This window comes from Nothoprocta perdicaria, unplaced genomic scaffold, assembly GCF_003342845.1.
Source record: "Nothoprocta perdicaria isolate Ctin4 unplaced genomic scaffold, notPer1 scaffold_215, whole genome shotgun sequence".
NCBI classification, from domain to species: domain Eukaryota; kingdom Metazoa; phylum Chordata; class Aves; order Tinamiformes; family Tinamidae; genus Nothoprocta; species Nothoprocta perdicaria.
In genome coordinates this window covers 294071-306670 of record NW_020455371.1, presented here as the reverse complement: position 1 = coordinate 306670, position 12600 = coordinate 294071, and positions in this window count along the sequence as shown.

Sequence of the window (12600 nt, the reverse complement as noted above, 5' to 3'; positions counted from 1 at the left end):
AAAAAAAAAAAAAAAGAAGAAGAATAATGTTAAGCACGAATTGAATACAACTTTCTTCTCCAACATGCCCACCCATAATTTAGCAGTTAATGTCCTACAAGTTACCTGTATTAGCTCTAGTTGCATTTACTTACACTTGAGTCAGACACTGTTGGTATAGCATATATGTTATATACTTTAGGATTATCTAGGTTTTAAACCTCATGATTTCAGCAGTCCTCATTTAAAACCTATTCACCTTGATGCATTGATTTCCAAAAGCTTTAGCTGTAGAGAATTTCAAGTCAGCTGTCAGTAGCTATATAATTTGGAGAATTGCTTTTGTACTTCTTAAAATCCTGTAGCACGTGCCCATGACTGACTGAAGGTCAATTTTAAGAGCTATATGCTGGAGCTCAGTTTTCACTGAGGTATATTTATATTTAGAGACTATATGGGTCTGGACTTCTTTCATCAGTTTCATATAGACACTACAATATCACGTTGGAAAAAAATAATCCTGACTGTTTCAATGAACTGGGAGTTAATAGGTCTGATAATTTCCATTAAGCTTATCAATATGTCATCATTCTTGAATGTCAATCTCAGTTTTATATAAAGTAGTGAGAATTGCCAATCTAATGTCACATTATTGCAAGTGCTAGACCCAGCTCACTGCAGTTGTGGAGTGAAATGGAAAGAAATTTTCTAGAAGAAGCAGCAAGTGAAAAACATTCCTGGAGCGACAAAGCAGTCTGCTCACAGATGAAAAATGAATTTGGGGCATAGAAACTAAACACATATACATGAAATACAAGCTATTATATATAAACTAAACTATAAACAAAAGCATATGATTCATAGAGATGCAATAATATTAAGCTGAAGCTTAATGGGTATATAAAAAATGATGAGCTTGTGGCTTTCGTCATGCTAAGATAATCCTGAAGAATGCCATAAGTTTCAGTGGTCTTCTTGTGACCTTGCTACCAAGGAGACACAGTGGTGTATGGGCTTGCTTTCATAGCACAATACTATTCAAGGATCAAGCCCTGGCAGAGCGTTCAGCACTCTACAAGGAAGAGATAAGGACACATACAGAGTCAGTTTTATTATTGCTGTGGGAAGACTCTCACCTCTCTGTGATAATAAGGCCTGATTCTTGAGCACGCTGCAGGAGCTGAGGAGCTAAAGGTTAGGACTACTGCAGTGTCCACAGGCTTTGCATTATATGGCTTCCATAGGCAAGCATAGGAGAATATTGGGTGGAAAGAATTGGAGTTAGGATCTTGATTCCACTTTCTTCTAACAAGAAAATACCTTTTAAAGCTTGAGCAATTAAAGAGTTTTTCCCTTCAGTTTGGCCTTGTCAGGACAGAGTTTCATTTATTTTTCTTATATGCTGTTACTCAAGTGCACTTATAATGGCTGTTGTTAATTCATTAAGAAATAGGTAGAAACTGCAATTAATTAAAATGCTTCTGCACATTTGCCATGCTGCAAAATGCTGTGCATGCTTGATTTTCACTGAAATCAAAGACACAGGAGGGTTTAGGCCACTACAAAGATTAAGGTCACTGAAAGTTACCTGCAGCAGCTGGAGGAGGTGGGTTTTGCAGGGTGCGTGTGGTCCCCCAACAGTGCTGTGCAGAACACTTGGCCCGGTGCTTTCCTTTAGCAGTATGCAAGAGAAGTGGCAGCTGTCTCTGAGGAGCAGGATTAGCTAATGCACCCACTTACATTCCCTGCTGAGCATCTCTCCCCCAAATATTAGTAGCCAATTTATTGACTGAAGAAAACGGACAAGTAGTCAGTTTGACCAATATATATTTCACAGAAAACTTAACTTTATAGTTATGAAAATTGTACCTTTGACTTGATTTTCTGTCTAGATAGTGCAAGTAAGTGTGGCACATAATTTTAGGATGATGCAATCAGGTAATCTTCTGTTGTGCAAATTATTTGATTATGATATTGGTATGCAGAAAATGAAAATTATTCTTTTGTTCTTTCCTGGAGACATATTTTTTTAGTTAATGTCTGATGCAGATATTCCAGTAAAAATACATATCCTTTCCTTTGCTGGGCTAAAGTAACAACTGTACAAACCTTAGTGTAGCATTTTCAAAAGATAAAAAATCCCACACTGAGAAGTTACTTAGATGTTTAAAAATAGGCTTCTAAGTATGTGGTGGTAAAATTGCCAAATGCTGTATTATTAACTTGCTCAGATGTAGGCTTTGATGGGATCTACACAACAGGCGCTTGACCCTTAAATTCCATGTAGCTCCAAACTGGCAGGTATTATCTGAATGCATAACCTAGGCTCTGCCCTTCTGCGAAACTCCATGGGAGAGCACAGGACGGAGGTGCCATTTCTTTCCCTTCTAGCTAAATGCTACAGAGGSAAAGAGATGAGGAACAGGGAGAAATAGGATGCATAACACAGTGGTTTTWTTACCTGCTTAAAAGAAGTATAAAGGATTCTGACACCTGCCAGAAATAGACAATGTGTATAATGAATTTAAACTTTATATACATTTATGTTAGATACAAATATAGATTACTTAAAAGTCTGGGATACACATTTTTCCTTTGTAAAGGGGCTGTASACTTTTTAATCCCTTAACATGTGTTGAGTAATGTGTCTCTAATCATTAAAGATGGAATTAGCAATATTTTCTCTTTTCACATTAAGAGCAGTAGAAAGCAATATATTTAGCAAGATGTTATTCCTCTCTGAAATTCACCACATGAAGGTAAAAACAAGGAGATAAGAGTTGCAGCAGCTCTACTAGTGCCAATAATCTGCTCATTTCTCCTTTTGTCCAAATCCAGACAAATTTGCCTTCAAATGTGTAGACTGGGTGTTGCAAACACAAGGAGGGGAACAACAAGTTATGCAAGGGGAAGGTGATGTGGTGATATCAATTTTGGAGGCTAGGCCTCAATTTTAGGTCATTTAGGTCTTTTTTATTCTAATCATCAAGACAGCTCATGTCCAAGACTTTATCCCCATTCAATGTCTGTTGTCCCATGATCCTTAAGCTAGTTTCATTTTCTCTGGTTGAGTGATTAGGCTTGCTCCAGTGAGACCCGTTAAAAGCTGGCAATCTGTTTTTTTGTGGGTGAGTCTTTGATGTGATTGCATCTGCATAGAAAAATTCAAAATCTAGTGAAGGTCTGTAAACAGATTTTCTGCTGGGTGCAAGAATCATGAGGAAGCAGTACTCAAGAATAATGTGGGAGCTGCAGATGAGATGGGAAGGTTAATGGTGGAGCTGTTGTGGGATTGTGGATGAATTGGGAAGGCTAGTGGTGTAGGTGTAACTGTTTTTTAACTATGARTTTTGCTAGTTCTCTGCTCTTTGAATAATAAAAATTAACTTTGTGTGAATGGTAAATTATTGTCTCTCTCATCTCTTTCAACCTCCTTCTCCATCTCCTTCTACCTGTTATTTTTCCATCTCCATTCTCATTTCCTACCACACTCAGCTTCTATTTCTTTCCTTCGTCCGCTTTAATTTTCTTCATCAATATTTTCTTTTCTTTTTTTCTTTCTCCCATTCATCACTTCATGGTTTTATCCATGTCATCTCTTGAACTACTTTCATCCTTAATGTGGCTACCATCTGGCCTACAGTAAAATCTCTTCTATGCGTGCACTTTTCCTTCAAAGCCAACTACACAGCCATTGCTCTAGAACTAATAAATAAATAATTACCAGTCTATGAAAAGCCTTAGAGCACTTATTTTTTTTTATCCTTAATTAAGGGCTGGGGTGTTGTTTTGAAACCATACTTGTGTTCTGTATAACTCTAAAACTATTGTCTCCCCTAATCATAGTCTTTGAGCAGCTGCTTCTGGAGAAATGTGAGGGAGGGGTAGGAATGTGTTTTGTATGGTTACTATGCAGAGGTAAATCTTATCAAACACTTCTGATCTTCTCCCATTTCTAGTGTACAGTGTATAGAGTACAAGAAGATGAAAGCAGCTTATAAAAAACAAAGATACACCAAACCCTCCCGAACCTTCTCTATTCAATAAGACTTTCTTAAAAAGATGGGCGTGTTAAGTCTGGGGGTAGCTTTTCTGTAACCTTTTCAAGCAGGGCTTCTACCAGGCAGTTCACATCAAAAGCCTTGATGAGGATGTAGCTTTGGTATTGTAGTAGTCCATTAAGAATTAGGTAGCCTCCAGAGCTTCTTTTATTRTTTCTTTAATGTGTGACAATATTTACAAAGTCTTTATTAGACGTAGATATACAGGCTTCTCTGCTTTTATCTTGCCACCTACAATATTCAGTGAAGTCTAACCTGGGAAGGAATTCTTGGTTTTATTCTCTAAGTGATCCAGTCCTAGCAATGAGTCCATTGTGGTCTATTTAATRTGTGTTTTGTCATAATCTGTTACCTGCTTGACTTATCTCTGTAGTATGCGGCCTCACTCAAAAGAGCTATTGCATATATCTTCAATTGCTTTGTATGAGTCATTGTTCTAGAGGAAACTTTTATTATAGATTGAATAGTTGGGATGATAAGTTCACATGAACAGATATATATGGTAATAGAATTATGTGTCTTTGTATATACATGTATATATCCACACATAAATATACATATGTATTAGTATACGTAGAGGCACACACAATTTAGAAGACAGAGAATTAGAAGGAAATATTGTGGTTACCAAAATTAAGGGCAATATCTTTGSTTAGGATTATTCATTATTTATTCTTGTGACTACATATTACAAGGTTATTCACACAGTTCCTGCCCTTCTTGCATAGTCACTTAGGCAGCTTGTCTCTTCCAATTACTACTTCAGTGAAGTCAAATGCAACATGATGTTAGAGAGGAGTAGGAGATGTTGCTTCTGGAAATGTAAACTGTGAGAAGATCAGAAAAATCAAAAAAAGACTAAATGAGAAGCTGATTAGATACCACCAAAAGAGACTGCTTTTAATCTCTCACAAGCACCTTARCTGTTAAGTAGGAAATACTCCCCCGCAAAATAATGATATGGGTGGAACAGTTTATATGCTGGTGCAATTGAATCACAGTAGTTAGAAAATGAGATCAGATTTAACTGGAAGCCTTCATGCTAGAAACGAAGAAGTGTTTGCTTGCTTATTTGTTTACTTGTTTTTGGAAATGAGTTTATGTTGCTGTGTAGTGGGCAGGGCAGGCTGCTCAGACACATTAATCTCTCATCTCTCAGACACATTAATCTCTCATCTACTTAGCTATCAGTAACATCAATGGATATACCTGAGTTTATCTGAGTATCTGATATTAACCTTCATTTATGTCATGAAGGAAGGAAATAGGAGTTTTTGRAGTTCAGCCTATTTGCTTGCTTTAGGTCTCTCCTTTGAGATGAATTGTGCTCTGGGCTTGCCTTTTGCTCTCTGCTGACTACAAGGGGCATCTTGCTCCTCYGGATGTCTGTGATGCAACTGAGGTCATCTGCGCTGAAAAACAGGAGGMTCAGCTGGACTTTGGGAGTTGGCAGTGTTTGCTTTTGCCCCCGGTAAGTATATGGTCAGCTATATTGGCTTCAGTCTTTGTGAAAGAATTGACTGTGTGATTTACCTTGCACTTGCAATAAGATATGACTGCATGCATGGCTGGCAATTTCTGTTTCACYGAGGCAAGCTCTCATGCGCCTGGTTCTCCAGTGTTGATGCAGTTATGCTGACAWAAAAAATGTTTTTCTTAGTATTTTTTTTTTCTGCTACCTGAGTTAATATTAACCAGGGTGGCAAAAAAGGGGTTGCCTTTTTCACTGGCGTAATTTATGTCTATGTCAGGAGTTGTGCTTGCAGTTACTCTAGTGTGCAGCTCCCTTTTGGGAGCTATGATGCTGTCATGGAGTCTGGTCTGGGCAAGAGAAGAGGGCAGGATTCCTTCAGCAAGTGGATAAAAATACTCATCACAAATACTCACGCCCCTGTGCTAACTGGATAGGAAGCATAAAATTGGGCATCTAAAACTTGACCCTGGAAATCACAACTACCTGACAGCAAACTTACAAGTATATTCAAGTACAAAAATCGATGTAATCTGTTTTTGTGTTAAAACCCAAAATGCAGTAGGCTGGTTTCTGATTGATACCTTTTGTTCTGTTGAAAAAACCTTTGGCTTCATTTTCAGGTTCAGCCTCTTTTCCACCTCATCTGCTCGATAAACCGTAACATCAAAACTGAATGGGGACAGAGCTTCAATTTTTAAGGCAAGTTTCACCTCTACCGTCAGGAACAATGGTGAGCTTTTGATGTGTGATTCTGAGAGTGAACCGAGAGAGAGCCTGGCAGTGATACCCTGTTTGGGAGTTTTGGAAGCAGATTCTGGAGATTATTTTGGGGGTTTCTAAACTATTTGAATTATTTGCTGGCAACCACAGGCGAGTGGCATTTTACAGTATGTTAAAATCAAGCTTTGATATCTGAAAATAGCTCCTTTAGTGTGGTGCTTGTCTTCCCTGATTCTCACATATGCTGCATATTTATCATAGCTGAATGATAAATGGTGAGATGCTGGTATTTTATATGCAGTGAAATGACAAGGTCAGTTTTAATTAAGCTGAGATGAAGCCCAGTCTGTATTGCACACTTCTGATTAGGTTACTTCAAATTAACATAAGTTTTTGGAGACTTCACTGAAGTCAGTGGTGTTAAACACCAGCTGTGCTGGCAGATAAGCGTGGGATAGAAGAAGGAGATAGAATTCACATTGAAATTAGCACTTGGCACAATATAATTCTCTGATTGCAAACTATGCGAAGTTGCCTGTGCTAATTGGTTGATTTTATTTGAAGCAGATGTTGTTAGCTTTCCCACTAATGATCTGGAGAGAAATTTTTTTTGAAAGACATGCCATGTTAGGTTCTCTGCAGTATAATAAGCTAATTACAACTTTAAGTACTTGCAGTAATTAGCACAATGTGTATAAAGTGGTCCTGATCTTTTCACCCTGATGCATTATTGTTAGGGCATCTTAAAAAACAAAAAAAGAGAGCTAGCTGGATTTACTTTCTCCATTCTAGCTTCTTGTTTTCCCAGACTTCTGTGTTAAGGAGATAATGAACTAGACTTTTATCTTTCATCTTTTAAGTACACCAGAAAGATTTAAATCTTTCTCTTCCTGTCCTCTTCTTCCTTTCTCTAAATCAAATCTATTTGTCCTTATCTTCATCCATTTATATAAAGTCCTGAAGCATCTTAAGAATCTAATTAGGAAATAGTTCTGGACAGCAATAGCATATGTGCTCTCTATTAATCCATTTGTTTGCTTACCCACAYAGAACAAAGATCAAAGGTATATCGAATTTATAGAAAGAAAACAAACAAAMCCACCCTGAAAGCTTCTTTCKAGATCARTTGTGCTCATATTGGCTTCTACTGATGGCGATTACAAACTACTGGCAGTTTGCAAAATAGACCAGGAAGGACCATCAAGTGACCTTGCTTGTAGAAGAAAGAAAATCTAAATGATGTATATGAAAAATGTGAATCAGGATTCATCCCCTTAAAACCTTCTGAAAGTCTGTATGACTGGTGCAATTTATGGGTACACCACAAAAGTGTCTGTTCTTTGGAAACATTCCAGCAGTTTTATGAACATTTATCCTCTGGTGTGGTTGGGTGAAATTTGCTTTTCAGAAACGTTTTACTGGTGTTTACTTCTCTGTGGAAGTCACTAGATGCTAGATACCACCTCTTATACAAGTATGGTCATCTTTCCCAATCGCCTTATTTTGGAGACTAGAGAATGACATGACAAACTGCCATGGACTAGTTGTACTATTTCAGGAGCACTGCTGGCTGAAGTGAATGAAACGAAGCTGCCTGTGCCCCAGCCCTTGGCTTGAACATGGAGGTTACTTAGCAGAAACATCACAGTGCTGCACGACATCTTAGTGCTGTCCGAAAGAAGAGTCTGGAGAACATCTCTCTAAGCTTATGTTCCCTCCCATGCTGCAGGGGACTGCAAGAGGAGATATTTTCAGAAAGCAGGCACCTTGGATGGCATTCARTGACAGTCTGCAAGCAGGAACCTCCTCACCTCACCCAGGCTGAGTCATGCAAGATGTATGCAGGTAAACCTAAAAGTTTCCTCTTGGTGCATATTAGAAAACAGGTGAATTTCAGCCTGTATCTTTTTTTTTTTTTTTTTTCCCCCTTCTCCCTCTTTACAGTAGTTTTTCAGAAAAGACATGCTAAGTGTCCTTGTGTACCTCCCTGTAAACTCCACATAAGGAGATGTTCAAAATCAGTTTTCGGTGTCCTTTAATAAAGCATTTTCCTGGGTTAGCAAAAGGGTACCAAAATTGAAACTGTTTACTTAAATATTCTCCTTTCAATTAAGTTGTTAAATCTTCAGCTTGAGGATGCGAGTAGGAGAAAGACATATTTGTGACCATAACAGTGCTGAGAATTAAGAAATATTTTTGAATTTACACTCGAACTTCACTCAAAGATAATCCAGTTTGATTTCTATAACTCGCTAAGCCAGATTTATTACCTTTATTACCTTCAACAGAGCCTTTTAGTTGAATATGTAAGCTAACATAAACATACTACTTCCTGTCAGTCTGAAGAATTAGTAAGGAAGGATTCTTTGTTATTTTAATCTCATGATTCAATCTCCTGCTGCATTAATTTGGTGATTTGACTAATTGGTGGGTTAACCTATTATTAATGTTTCTCCTTTAATTTCCTGATGCAATTTTAATGACATCTTGATGTCACTATTGCATTAAGAGTTTTTTTTTTTTTTTTAAGCAGTTGTTTTAGATATGGTAATCTATTTCTGAAATTTAGTGTCTTTATTAATTCTAACAAACTCCCTTAAAGTATAGATAACATTGTCTTTTTAGCATAATAGGCTGGACCCAAACACTAAGTTCACTCAAAAATTTTCTCAGTTTTTACTAAAATAAATCTGTGTTCTTTGCTTTATTTTTAGTCCATCATTTCATCTGGAGTTCCTATCCCAATGACTGCATGCTATTCACAGGACTGCTGTGTAAAAAAAAACACTTTCTAGCTCAAATGGTGACTATGAATATTTCATTTAGACTATAGCAAAGCAGTGAAGCAGAGACTCAGCTGCAGCTCATCCTATGACTCCACACATCACTTCCTTTTTCTCTTTGCCTACTCTTGACCCAGGTAACATGAGAGTAATATTACTTCATTTCGCTCACATTTTATGTGCCTTATCTGGTTCCAAAGGATTGGTGTGAAATGCCCTCTGATGATCCATTACCTGAGTTTCCAATCCCGCTGTCCATCAGCGCAATACTCCTTGCAGAGCAGGGCGCTGTGCATTTTACCCAAGGATACAGAGCACCCAGAAGCACCACCACAGCATCCAAGTGCCCTCCTTGGCTCAACACACACTAAGGTCAAGGGCTTGTTACCCAGCAACTAATGAGAGCTGATTAATCCGCTTGTGGGCGTCACCTGTGCTGCCACGATGTATGTGGTTCTGTGCTGGCTTAGACTATTTGCGCAATGGCAGGAAAAGCAAGTAACAATTACGGGTGAAAGACATTGATAATGCTGACAGTGGCATCATTAGATGTATAAATAATCTTGGTGGTGAACAGTGACTGTCCATTTCTAATGTGAATTTCTCAGCTTTGCCAGTCGTTCTGTATAGCACTCTGGCAGATGGGTGTTAAATGGTGAAGGAAACGGTCCTGGCACCGTTTTTCCAGAAAAGTGAACTTTTTGTTTTCTAGTGGACTCACTGTGTAAGCAAAGTTTCCCCCTGTCTTTAACGTGTCAAAAGTGTCCAATCAAGCTGAAAGAAAGAATGCAAAAAATTCTGAGAGTGATTCTTCCAAGTTTTAGAGGCTGCTGAAGAGTTAAAAAAAAAAAAAAAAAAGAGGATATTTTATAATGCATCTTCTTGCTGTCTGTAGCACTTGCTCCAAATCGGCAGTGCSTCACCCTGTCAATGTCTAATGAACTGTGTAGTTCCATATGATTTATCATTCCTGGTGCTTCACCAGGAACGATCAATAATATATTCTATATCATTTATTTTTACTTCCAAATGCACCCAGCAGGATAGAGGATCTTTTATTAAATTGCTGGGAAAAAAGTAGAAACTCTTTCCATATTTTAATGTAGATGACCTTGGCAGACTTGGTTTGAGTTTTAAACATTACTTGGAGTCAAAACCACCCCACCCTTCCTGTACAATTGTTTACTTTAAATAGAAGCTCTCATGAAAAAATAAATATTTCTATGTGGGAGAGAAACTAAAGAGTGAATTTTTTAAAGGAGGTAAAACTTTAAAGAATCTATTTTTTGCAACTTGGTTTAGACAATAAAGCCAGAAAAGCAAACTCCCTGAGTCTCTGAAGAAAGTAACAAGCAGAGAAGTTTGGCTGAGACCTAGCATCAGTACAATGTTGCCCATTTTCTCCTGCTCTTCACCTTCCCACTCCCTCAAATGCCCTGCATGAGACCTTCCATTTTTCAGGCATTAATTTTACATCTTTTTTTTGCCACTGGCTCAGGAGGATAATGGAATGCAAAATTGTCTCCCCTGAAAAGACCAAATTGTTTTGGGGACAGAAGTGAAGGGAGAAGGCCAATTCTATCGATGCAAGCTGGGCCAGTCTGAGATATAATACATCTTGTGCCTCTCTGTATCATGATTGCTTATGCATTTCACTCTTGTTTATTCTAACCACTGAGAAAATTTTGTTGGAGAAATTTTCTTCTGATTAGTGACTAGGCATAAAGAGAAATTTGAATCATCTTCCCTGCTCATTCCTGTTTCGTTGTGCTTGGCTGGTTCTAGGCTTTACACTGATTTGCCAGATTCCCTTGAGAAGGATTTTGTGTCCTGCCTTTACATCCCCTGGATAACATGAAGATTAGATTTTTTACCCCTTCCCAAAGGATGCTTCTGAGCTGTTGCACAAGGTCTATTTTACATTTCTACATCTCCAAGATCCCTGTGGAAAATGGCTGATGTCACTTGAGGAGTATCTAGTGCCGCCTGGACAAGCCTGCCGAAGAGCCAGCCTCTTCAGGCAACAAAGTCAGAACATAAAAGAAGTCTGAACATGTTCACACTTTCTTTTCTTTGAGTGTATTTATATCTCAATTGACTTCTGGGATGTAGGAGGGGCAACCAGACAGTTAAGAGTAAGAGACTGAATGCCTTCATCAATGTGTATTGGTTCAAGCCCCTTGCCACACACAAATCTTATATGGCAGAAAGGCCATATTTCTGCAGCCTTTGTGAAAAGGAAGAAATCATGTTTTCCAGTTTCTCATCCACTGTACTACCTACTGAATTTAATGTTGGGAGATTTTTTTTTTAATTTGTTTTTTATTCTGTTTACCAGAGAGTAGAGGTGAAGAGGAAAGAAGCTGCTTTTTGGTGCCTGATGATCATATAAAGGGTATGTATGAAAGAAGCATTTATGTATATGTTGTTTAGCCCACCTTATTCTCTCAGCAGGAAAATGTTCCTCTAGGCACAAGAAAATGTGTGTTAGGAAACCCACTACTCACAGAACTCATACTGGGAGGGAGTGAAAAGCGAGAGAGAGACATGGTAGGCTGGGGCCACATTGTGCAATTAGATTTTGTTTTATTCAGGGAGGATTTTTCTGTGCTTGTCTTGCTTTTATTTTAGTTCACTTCCCATTTCCCTTCGTACTTGAGTATATAATTTGGCTGGTGTGTCTGCAGGATCTGATACCATTCTCTGACTTTGGAGAGGGTATCCACATCCTTGTGGAGACTTTGCCTTTTTATATTCATAAAGTCACTTCAGTCTGTTTAAAGGTGACTTAAGCTTGCCTTTATGGGTAAATTAAAGGAAAGAATATTAAGAAACTAGTCCTCCTGTATTATTTGGCTCTTTGTAGTGGGCTGAGGATAGAGCTCCAGGACATTAAAGGGAGAGCTATGAGGCGGTGTCTGYTCCTCATGTGTCTCCTGCCTGGTGCCAGGTGGATAGGACATGTGTGATCAGGAGGCAGGTGGTAGGAGGATGAGTATAGGAGGGGATGTTTCCCCACAGCTACCATGGCAAGCACATTTCTGTTATAAGCAGTATTAGAGCTCCACCTTTTCATCACAAATTAAGCTGATGACAAACACTGGGAAGTCAGCATCTCAGTCTCCAAGTTTGGGAAAAATCAAAATAGCTTATATTCAAAAGTTAAGTAGCTGTTATCAATAGATTATTAATTTAAATGAAATAACTATTTTGGTCCTAGTTCAGTACAAGTGACTGAAAAAAATAATTTATAGACCGATTTCCAGGTCTTGTATCAGTTGCCATAGATGGGGCTAGAGTGATTTACATAGGATAAGAATGGAACAGCAACATGTTTGTTGATAAATACATGAATGGAGAACCAAACTGCATCAGCGAGAAAACACATGCCCCGGTCAGACACAGTGCATAATCTAGACCAAAACTCTGGTCCAGAAGGGGAACTTCAAAACAATTCCCTCTCTGTTGTCAGTGCAAATCCCATGCATTTAAGAGCTTTCTAAATGCCTTTTTTYCCCCCACTCTGTGCTCCATTTATTTCTATAAAAATCCACAAAGAATAATACCTGGAACAGCTACCAAG